Below are 12,019 nucleotides of genomic sequence, written 5' to 3' on the forward strand. Positions count from 1 at the left end.
CTTGTTTACTAACGTTCATAGTTGATAACATTACAGCAATACAGTTACGGTTTCGTACTCACTGTAAGATCAAGTGTTTAACGTTTATGTTAGCTTATTGTTTTGAATAGAATGTTTGACTAGCACACTGGAGCTAGCCTCGGTAGCCGCCGCCGTGTTGAATAGTGAAAGAACTACAAACGCAGAGGCGCCTCTCGGTGGCGTCACACCCGGTCTCGCCTAAAGCCCGCCCCTAGCTCACGCTGATTGGTGCGCCTGTGTGGCGGCCGGTTTGAATGCATCTCTGAGGCCAGGGCCAGACTGAGGTGGATTGTGAATTTGTGGAACAATGCCGCCCCCGTCTGGTGGAGTCAGGCTATGTGTTCCCAGTGGTGCACAACATCCTGAAATATATTTACATATTCTTGTTGGAGGCATTACTGTCAAGCCCTCACTTTAAAGACACCAAGTAAAAACTGGCACAACTCACCCCACTCTCCCCTATGTGTTGATTGTGATTCATTTGAAGAAGTGGAAGGAAGTACAACTATTTTATAAGCATTATTTAGAATAGTTCATCTATAAAGGCCAGTTAGGCAATGTTTGTACCTGACATGTTTCGGCTGCAGAGGTGTCACGTGATGTAGGTGTTGGTGACGTCACAGCCTGCACTGTGCAGTCTGCACATCAGTCCGCCCTATGTGCTGTGTAGCCTACCATGAAAGGCTGTTCTTTGAACACGCCATTAAGTTGACAGTCAGAATAAAGTATATTGATTTTTTTTATTATTCCCTTAATCTGTTCTGAACCCTCAGAATACTCTGTTGTAAACATTATCCGGTCATTTGATTGAACTAGGTAGGTTTATTTTTTAAGAGATCAGACCTCTGTTCTTTTAGTGGCAGCAGCATTAAGGACAGATTTATTATATCTCTTTGTTGAAATGTATTTTGCATTTCAAATTAAGTTTACTTCCAGTGATCAGCACACATTTGGTGTGCGTTACGTTTCCTTTTATGGAGTACAAACATTTTGTTTTTAGTGGATAGACATAACAGAAATTCTTGTTTTCTTTTTGCTTGTTTTCCCCAGCCGTATCATAGACGAGATTATGGACATGGAGCAGCTGCCACTGAAACTGGACCGGCTGATGGAGATGGTCGCTTTGACAAAGATCACCTTCCAGTGCCCTATTTGCACAGGTTTGTATTGTAAGCTAGGCTACATGTTAAGTTATTCTCTATTGCAAATACAAATAAATGAATGAATAAATAAATAAAATAAATAAATACATAGCCTGTAGATAGATATAGATCGGCAGAGGGGGTGCAACGACCGGAACAGCCATAGCTGTCGGCCATGTATAATTGAGGAGGGGGTGGGCTGCCATGAAGCTAATGATGAAAACTTGTTCTGATCATTTATACTTTTTTCTTGCAGGAGTGATGAATGACATCATAGTCGCACCATGTTGCAGGAGCATGGTCGGGTGCCGCTCTTGCATCAGGATTTGGCTCCAGACCCCGACCACAACTTGTCCAAAATGCCGTAGTGAGCATTTTGGGGCCAACTACTTTTTGCTGACCGGCATGGACGATATGTTGGCTGCCCTCCGCAATGTATTGTCAATTTAGATTTAATTTCTCTCCAACCCCCCCCCCCCTTTCCCACACCTTTAATATTCAGACTCAGGAGATAGATATGCCTTAGAGACATTCATTACTTCACTCTTGCTTTAAAACAGCCTGCTACAGCCTTTGAAAGGACATTTTCTTTCTTTTTAAACTTTGTGATCTGATGCACTTTTTCACTTGCTAAAACTTTTGAATAAATCTTCACTTTTTAAGCACACTTTTTGACTGGAACCTGAATTCTTTTTTGTAAGTAGGCTACTATGGCATCTCGCGCGCCGCGCACACTCGATTCTGGCTCGCCCACTGCGTGGCCTTGCTAGCTCGGCTACTGCGTGGCCTATTGGTGTGTGTGTGTGTGTGTGTGTGTGTGTGTGTGTGAGAGAGTGTGTGTCAGTGGAACATAAATTGAAACAGAACAAACAGAGAAACAGAGCCCACATTGCCAAATTTATAGGTATAGATAGATAGAGTGATAGAATCTACCCTTGTTATAATGAGATTATATCTATCTATCTATAGATAGATATAATTTCATTATAACAAGGGCTTACATTTTGAATACAGTGCACTCCTCCTATAGTGATCCCCTTGGGATGGGTCAAATTGATCACTAAAAGTGCATGATCATTATAACCGTTTTTTTCTTTTTCTTTATTTCTCATGCAGACTACCATCTAATTGACATGTTACAAGAATACAGTAGCCTACATATAAAGTAAAGGAATGTTATTGACTTTAAAAATCCATACAGTAAGTTAGGCCTCCAGCTTTTTCAAACACAGCGGTCTTGCATAGACAGAGACACTGCCATCTCTCCACAGATAGAGATGCTGCAATCTCTCCACATACAGACAGACATGCACCGAGTTCGCTGCTGTATCTCGTCTCATTTTTGGCAGTTTGCAAGTAAGAAAATAATAAAATTACTGTACATTAATGAGTATTAATGTTCTGTAATTCTATTCATATTCTAATATGTATTATATTTCCATTCTTACACTTATTAAACAATAATTAGAGAGAGACCATGATGACATCAGCCTTAAAATGAGATATTCCTCTAAATCTGGCTTCAAACAGGCAAAATTTCAAATGTAAAACGGCAAATTTTTTCCCGCCAGTGCGAGATGCATCTGTCTCCTGCAGAAGTGGTCCCCCAAAAGCTAAAAGTCAAACTCCGCCTATATGGGTAAGAGAGCACCCAGTGCTGGCCATTCTAAGAGCCCTCTCCCTTTAGTCGGATGGTTAACGTGTTGGACTTCTAAGTTGGAGACCTCGGGTTCAAAACACTCGCCTGTGCCGTTACAATAAATAAATTCATGCACTTTCACTGACCCATCTCTATTTTCAATTGATTTCTTTCTTCTCAAATTCACAAACTTTGAAGATTTTAAGGAGGATGTGGAACCCTGGAATGAATAGCCTATACGTAACAGCTGACATTAACATTTTGAAAATAGTAATCACAGGAGAAAAGGAGCAAGAACAAGCTTAAACTAAATAACATTAATAGTATGCATGTGTTATGTGCATATGTATGTTGTATGGATTTCAGTAGGCCTATTGGGGTGCCAGGGTAGTTCCTGTGGCTTATATGTTGGGGGGTTTCTTTTCTTAATTTCCTGTTATGGCACATGTGATTGCAGTCTGTCTCGACAAGTCAGATGTGTTCTCACTGGCCGCCATACAAAGATGAGGCATTTGCTTCAAATGGGAATAAAAATTCAATATCATCCTCTCATGGGAGAGGTTGACAAACTGTGCCCTTGTTCATTTCTACATCCGACCACAAGGTGTCGCTCATTAACCATTTTGATTTCAACTGTATCTCACACCAGCCTAGGGTCAGACTCATTGACTGTACATAAATGTCAGGGGTCAGACTGTTTCTCAAAGTGAAGACTACATTTCCCATAAGCCTTGTTGCAAGAGGATCTTTGCTTCTTTGGTGTGTCTTTAAAGTTGTGCTTGATGTTAGATGTTGGCAGTGACAGGGTGACATCACCTGGAATCAGAGATGATAGTTTCTATACTGTAGATTACTATTATGTAAAGTGTTAATGTGAATATTTACAATGCATTAGTCATACTAGGAAGGTTTCTAATTTCCTCAGGAGACGTTACAAAGGGTTTCATTACATATTACACTTGAATACTTAAACTCAAACAGAAGGCATTCATGAAACACGTAAGGCAAGTCAATTTTATATTTTTAATTAAAACATTTGAAAAAACTCATTAAAACAATTAGAATGCATGAAAAATAATATATACTTATATAGTACATATAAGGCAATTTTATATTTTAATTAAAACATTTGAAAAAACTCATTAAAACAATTAGAATGCATGAAAATATATACATATAGTACATATGTCAATTTTATATTTTAATTAAAACAGTAAAGAAAACCTCATTAAAACAATTATAAAGCATGAAAAACATATACATATATAGTACATATAAGGCAATTTTATATTTGAATAAAAAAAAATCATTAAAACAATTAGAATGCATGAAAAACATACATAGTACATATAAGGTAATTTTATATTTTAATTAAAACATTTTTTTAAAACTCATTAAAACAATTAGAAAGGTGTAAACTCCCCCAGGACACGTTAGGGGCGGATTGCGATCTGTTTGGCAAAACCACCTCCAGAGGTGGTCAGGGACGCATTGTGACCACATTGAACACAAGTGTAAATGCAATGTGTCCTCTCAAACCACATACAACAGTCACTGCTGTTTTTCTGCCGCTCTACTCTATGGAGCTTGCCTGGGCGGATCGCTATCGGATCTCAATGTGGACACTGGAGACATTAATACCAGGTGTAAATGTAATCAGGTAAGTGTGGTCGGCCGCTGTCCGGTTGCGGTCTGGTCGCGTGTTGGTGCCAGGTGTAAATGGCCTCACAGATCCAGGTCAAAGGAGAGCAGTTCAATGAAATAACTGACACCTACAGTACAGTATATGCATAGCACTGTATAGAAGGACCCAAGAGTCCAATAAAATGTCAAGATGCTTGCCAGTGTTCACACCTCATGGCCTGGCGTGGGGTTTTGAGTCACACCTCATGGCCTGGCGTGGGGTTTTGAGTCACACCTCATGGCCTGGCATGGGGTTTTGAGTCACACCTCATGGCCTGGCGTGGGGTTTTGAGTCACACCTCATGGCGTGGCGTGGGGTTTTGAGTCACACCTCATGGCCTGGCGTGGGGTTTTGAGTCACACCTCATGGCGTGACGTGGGGTTTTGAGTCACACCTCAATGACCTCATGGCCTGGCGTGGGGTTTTGAGTCACACCTCATGGCGTGGCGTGGGGTTTTGAGTCACACCTCATGGCCTGGCGTGGGGTTTTGAGTCACACCTCATGGCCTGGCGTGGGGTTTTGAGCATGTCCTAACACTCATGCTGCTTGGACTCTCTAATATTCCTCTTTCTAACTCTGAAACAGGAAGTGACCTTATTGTATTTTCGACTGAGAGGCAGTGGAGGGAGTTATTTCTCATATAATGGCTTGCTTCAGTTGCTTGTGAAAATAAAATAAGATTATTCCACCCAAAAAAACAAAAAAACAAACAATTGGAATGCACGAAAAACATATATACATAATAGTACATATACAACTGAACAAAGACATCGTAATGATATCTGATGTAATGTTGTTCAGTTGTACAATCATCAGATAATGGCTGACGATGCTGGTTTTGGCCTTCCTCTCTTTGGCCTTCTTCTTGACAGGGTCCTGCGCAAAGCTCTCCTACAGTCTGATCGGCACCAATAGCAGCACATGGAGAGTTGACTGGGCTCAGAGTCGTCGTCGTGGTGACCTAAAATACAAAAAAAACAAAACATTTATTGGCTTAGAACAGCAAACGCATGAACTACAAGACTGGTTTGAAATGTAAGTCATTGGTCATTAAGTCTCAACCCAAATTTCAGATTTTCTTTTGATCACACACAAATGTATTATTTACGTTATTATTAGGACAGCATCCTCTCTGTGCTCTGCAGACTTCTGGGGAAGAATGCAACCAAGGAGGGCCTTCCTCACCCTGCCCATGAATCGCTGAAACTTGTTCCTGAGGTCGATCTGAGAAACCTGCGAGGGCAGACATCAAACGTCAAACAAGGAACCGCTGGCTTCACAGTCAACAGGTCAAATACAATAAGAAGATACAGGCAGGGAAAAACAAAACTCACACAATCGAGGCTGTTTGGAATTTAAAAGAAAGAAAGAAAGAACGCTGGAGGAGTAAACTGAGTAAATCACCTTGGTGACGGAGGAGGTGGAAGAGGACAGCTCGTTGGCCTCTTGCTCGAGCAGCTCAAACTCGAGCAGCTCCACGTTCTCGGTGTGTCGCTCGTGCTCCCAGCGCAGCAGGTCCTCCTGGAGCGACAACTCAAGGGAATGGGGTGGGGAGCAGTGGGGGGAGGGAGAGGGGCGAGGAAGGGAGGAGGGAGAGGGGCAAGGTGGGGAGCAGTGGGGGGAGGGAGAGGGGCGAGGCGGGGAGGAGGGAGAGGGGCAAGGTGGGGAGCTGTGGGGGGAGGGAGAGGGGCGAGGCGGGGAGGAGGGAGAGGGGCAAGGTGGGGAGCAGTGGGGGGAGGGAGAGGGGCAAGGTAGGGAGAAGTGGGGGGAGGGAGAGGGGCGAGGTGGGGAGGAGGGAGAGGGGCAAGGTGGGGAGCAGTGGGGGGAGGGAGAGGGGCAAGGTAGGGAGCAGTGGGGGGAGGGAGAGGGGCGAGGCAGGGAGGAGGGAGAGGGGCAAGGTGGGGAGCAGTGGGGGGAGGGAGAGGGGCGAGGCGGGGAGGAGGGAGAGGGGCAAGGTGGGGAGCAGTGGGGGGAGGGAGAGGGGCGAGGCGGGGAGGAGGGAGAGGGGCAAGGTGGGGAGCAGTGGGGGGAGGGAGAGGGGCGAGGCGGGGAGGAGGGAGAGGGGCAAGGTGGGGAGCAGTGGGGGGAGGGAGAGGGGCGAGGCGGGGAGGGGTGGGGGGATTTGGGGGGAGAGAGTCCGCTCTGCTCAGCTTGAGGCTCGAGGTTGAATGCAGGAGCAGGAGCAGAGGGAAGATTGACGCTGGACCTGTGGAAATCAGAATGGGATTTAGATTTTTCACTGGGCTTGAGTCTAACGTAACTTTAGAGCAATTAAGCATCAGAGCACCGATATTCGCCTCGCATCACCGCTGCACACACATATCTGTAACACTCTCTCTCTCTCTCTGTATGGATTTGTGTGTGCCTGCTCGTCTCTCTCCCTCTCTGTTTAGACACAGACTGTAAAAGTTCAGACACAACTAACAAATATGTATAGACTGGTCAGCCAATGCCATCATCAATCAGCATAACATTAGGGAGGCATATGACAACTTCAAATGTTTGTTAATAATTTATGTTTTTCATGTCATTCTTTTTTTGTAATTGGAAAGTCAACTTATTTATTTGTGGGCTCCAAATTCTCTTATTTCACTCAATGGCCTTTGTGCCCCCCAAAAAAGTGTGACACCGAAGGCCAATTGGCGTTGCCTGTAAAATGACAAAATAACAAGCCTGCATGCAGACAGTGTCCGAGTCAGAGATATAGTGACTTGCCTACAACACTGCGTCAAGCAATGTAAAAACATAAACAGCTTTCAGAACAACATGAAATTCAAGCACTTTTTCTTTTTTCTTTTCCAAGTAATTCATTTTCAAATAAAAGGGGGCATCAAATTTGCATTATATTGCAGATTGTGCCTTTAACAAGTCAATTTAAAGTCTACTTAAAGGAGGGGGAAAAGAGACAGACCTTGGTGTGAGGAAAGCGTCTGCTGAGCGAGGAGTGAGAGGCTGAATTCTGAAGGAGGACAAGCCGACAGGAGCCTGGAACACAAAGCCCTGAGGGGCGAAGGAGGCTGGAGATTCAGATGAATCCACAGGAGGGAGGCAGTCGGCCGGAGCTGGGTACATGACCATCAGAACAACTTGGACTTTGTCCTCAGCAGTCACTGTAGAAAAGAGGGACACAGACAGAAAAGGTTATAGAGAAAAAGAAACAAAAATGCATCAAATCAAGGCAGTAAAGATGCCATTTCATGTTATCTCACTGTCCTGTAACACATGTTACCTGTAGAGGCTTTGGTCCTGGTGGTCCCATTAAGTGCTGCCAATGGCTGGACAAGAGCAATCTGCCTGTGGCTTGACCTCTCCACAGCAGGCTGGACACGCCTACTGGTCGACCTCTTAACAGCAGACTGGACACGTCTACTGGTCGACCTCTCCACAGCAGACTGGACCCGCCTACTGGTTGACCTCTCCACAGCAGGCTGGACACGCCTACTGGTTGATCTCTCCATAGCAGGTTGGCCTGTAAGAAAATGGGAGGTCAGAACTAAACCAAAACAGACAAGGTCGCAGCACTTGTGTGTTTTATCTCAAATAAACAGGCAAAGATTATCTAAATCCTAATAGGCTTTACATGGTTCCGCGTCAAAGCCAGCGCCGAATGCGCCGAGGGGTGCGCCGCGGCTGGCCGGCCTGTCGGCGTAGCTTGGGCGCAGGGGACGTGCAGCTCCTAAAAAATGTGACTTGATGAAAATCACGCAAACAGCGCGAGTATAATATAATGTAGATTGGGGAGATAGCAGGAGTAATTGAAATCCTAGTAAAATCACACAATTTTACTAATTTTGCTGGGGACTCCCCTGCGAGCCCTTTCAAGCTGACATTCGAGTATACAGGAGGACTAGCTGCTGCTGGCAAGGCTCCAGGTCGAGGCTGGGGCACAAGTATATCACAGCCTTAAAGCATTTTTTGTCCTAGTAATTCAATTACAATTTACCTTTTTTCACAGGAGGCAGAGGGACAAAGCTGAAGGTGTTGGTTGGATGGTACAACCCTGCCTTGAAAACGCTTTTCTTCTCCCTCTTTTCCTTCTCTTTCAACAGTGCCTTGCGCTCTTTCCACTGCTCAAGCTTTTTCATCTTCTCATTACTTACAGCTGTCTCTGTGGAGAAGTGGAAGAAGTGTGAGATATGGTAAGAGTTAACTTCGCCCCCCCCCCCATTTTCTCCCCAATTGTACTTGGCCAATTTGCCCCAGTCGCTGCTCCACCCTCTGCCGATCTGGAGAGCCGAGACTAGCACCATGCTTCCTCCGACACATGCAGTTCCCAGTCGCTTCTTTTCACCTGACAGCCGGGAGCTTCACTGGCAGGACGTAGCACGTGGGAGGATCACGCTATTCCCACCAGTTCCCTTCCGCCCCCGAACAGGCGCCCCGACCGACCAGGACACATACACATCCCACCCGCAGACACAACCAATCGTACCTGTATGGACAGCCGACCAAGCCGGAGGTAACACAGGGGGGCGCGGACCTGCGACCCTTGTCTTGGTAAGCAGGGAATCTACCGCTACACTACCCGGATGCTGGTAAGAGCTAACTAGATGGGTGGGTAGCTTGGTGATATGAGATAAGATTTTGATCCCTGCAACAGCCAATGCATCCTGACAAAACCTCCTGGAGACCCTGGACCCCTAACTGCTAATTCATTGTTTGTCTCTCTGAATCAGAGCATGTGCTACATTTAAATTGGAGAGCAAATCCTTTTGAGTGAATCATGGTAGTAGGGATGTGCGATATGGCCCTAAAATAATTCAGGATATTTGTGTATTTCTGTGATAACGATATTCTTGATGATATGATAAAATACTGAGAAATATTTTATTATTAATTTCAAGAACATTGCAGAGCATTTGGGGAGTGTAAAGGTAAAAGCACTCGCCTACCACCGCAGAAAGCCGGGTTCAATTACCGGCAGCGGCACTTCCTGATTGGTCAGAGACGTTCTCACAATTGGCCGTGTTTGCGGGTGGTGTATGTGACCTGGTCGCTGCACTAGTGCCTCCTCTGGTCGGGGCGCCAGTTCAGAGGAGGTGGAGGGAAACTGGGGGGAATAGCATGATCCTGATCTGACCTCCAGCGTGCTACATCCTGCCGGTGAAACTCCTTACTGTCAGGTGACAAGAAGCAGCTGGTGACGACTGCACATGTATCGGAGTGGAGGAAGCATGTGCTAGTCTAGGGCTCTCCCCATATCAGCAGAGGGGGTGGAGCATCGACCAGGACAGCAGGTGAGACAATGGCAAAGAAACGAGAGAAAAACCAACATACAATTGTAACAATAAAAGTGTTATAGTTTTAGCATAAACGTAACATTTTGCCTTCAAATATTACAGTGGTTTGTTGTATGTGCTCTTACAATATGTAACCAAACCACCTGGACACTACTGAAGGCACTCTTCTTTTTGGAATTAACTCCTGATGTGAAACAACAGGTGAGTGTATTGATGTCACAGGTAATGTTAATCCTTACGTTTAGCTGTTGCCTTGTTCTGCCTTGTCATGGAGGCGTCCAGGCTGGAGGTCTCAAGCTCAGGCAACCTGTCCAGCTGCCTGCGGGTTTGCAGCAGGCGGTCCCTGTTCTCCCTCTGGGTCTGAGTCTGTCTGCGGGACATCTTCACCCTCAACATAGATATGCTGTTGTCCCGCTGGCGCAGGTGGGCAAAGCGAGCTTCCATCAGAGTGGTCTGGTCTGGTGAGCAGAAGAAATATCAAATATCAAATGTCAAAGAAATATCACTACTTATTACATTGATGTACACTGTGGAGAATGTAACATCAGCTGTCCTTTAATTTTATTGCCCCAAATTGTGGTTTGTAGTTTGAGTAGTTAAACTACACAATAATGACCAAAAAGTAGTTTAACTACTTGACTCACTATGCAAATATGAATGTAGATGAACTACCAGCAAGCTACTGCAAAATGTAGTTCAACTACTAGTGTAGCAACTAGTTGAAAGTGAAAGGACATTAATGTGCGGACATTTTCTCTCACTTCTCAACGACATGTAGCTCACTACTCCCCAACACTGTTTACAACTAACGGCATTTGCGCACGGAATTACAGCCAGCATGCTGGTTCACGAGTCACAACTCCATCTTGCTCATTTCACTAAAGAACTTGACTAAAAACCAGCGATCAACTGCCAATTTAGTTCCAACGACAGGTAGCCCACGACGTAGGCCCTACATTAGCTGGTTTAACGCTAACGGTCCTTACACATCAAGAGCGATGAAAGGAAGCGAATTTCTGAAAAATCGACCGTGGTTCGAAAAAATAAACTCAAAAAAGTGGAAAAACAAGCACACTTCAGAGAGTCAAACATAAAGGTCCGGTGCAAGGCACAAGCACAATAGCAAAACGTAGAACAAGCCAGCACACGAGATGTCCTTTCTTTTATCGTATTTTATTTACCTCAGTCCGGGGTGGGTACAGCACAAACAGTTTCGGCACTAGGCCTAGTCTGATGAAGGCCTGATGAAGGCCGTGCCGAAACTGTTTGTGCTGTACCCACCCCGGACTGAGGTAAATAAAATACGATAAAAGAAAGGACATCTCGTGTGCTGGCTTGTTCTACGTTTCGAAAAAATAAACGCCACAATATGCTCGGCGAAACTTCACCGTTGGTATGCACGGTTGCATTAACTGATAGGCCTATAGGTTCGGAAAATATGCGAATTAATCGCACGAAAAAATGCTCCCGATGTGACCTTGGCTTGGCGATTAAGGGACATTGTGGGCTAACCATTTAATTTCAGTGATCAAAAAGGCAGTATGGTTATACTGGACAGGTATTGTAAATATCTGCCATCTGGTCAGCCTTGCATGTGCTACAACACTGTATTGTTACTGCTATAAGGGCTAACATTAAGTTACATCGTTAACAAGGTATTTAGTGCGGCTGGTAAGCTAGCGTTATTAAGCAGGCATTATCATCGCTTCTCCTCACAAAAGGCGCATTTTCCACGCGAAAAAAGATGCTGACAAACGCTATGTCGACACATGTCCTAGAGAGCTGGTACTGTGACAATAAAACATTGACTTACTTGTAAGATTTCGAGAATTCGAGTTGGTAACCGTAGCTTCTCCGAATTGCAGCTGATCCGTTCAAGAGTAGTGTTGGACTGACTGCGTGAAGCTTCTCGCTCTAAAGATGAACTCACGGTTAGCCAATCAGAGGCCGAATCAAATTCAAACACACGGAAGCCGCGAAAATCCAGCTACCCTACAGAGTTGCCAGATCCTGGACGGGTTTTCCGCCCAATTAGGCTGGTTTGGGGTGGTGGTTTTTGAACAGTGCCTTTTCCCATGTAGCCTACAGTATATCAGTATTGAGATGATGTCCGAGATTTTGATTGACTCTCTAGTTTTCAAAAGCCAAAGAGAGCCAGAGAGCGGGAGGCGAGAGAGAGAGAAAGGGGGGGAGGGGGGGGGGGGGCAGCTGACTGTCCTCTAAAGACTGTCTGTCCATACAGTATAGTTCTATTTATATAGCCTAATTGATGTTCAGAATTTTGGACATACA

The sequence above is a fragment of the Poromitra crassiceps genome, assembly GCF_964638095.1.
Source record: "Poromitra crassiceps genome assembly, chromosome: 12".
In the NCBI taxonomy this organism is placed as follows: Eukaryota; Metazoa; Chordata; class Actinopteri; order Beryciformes; family Melamphaidae; genus Poromitra; species Poromitra crassiceps.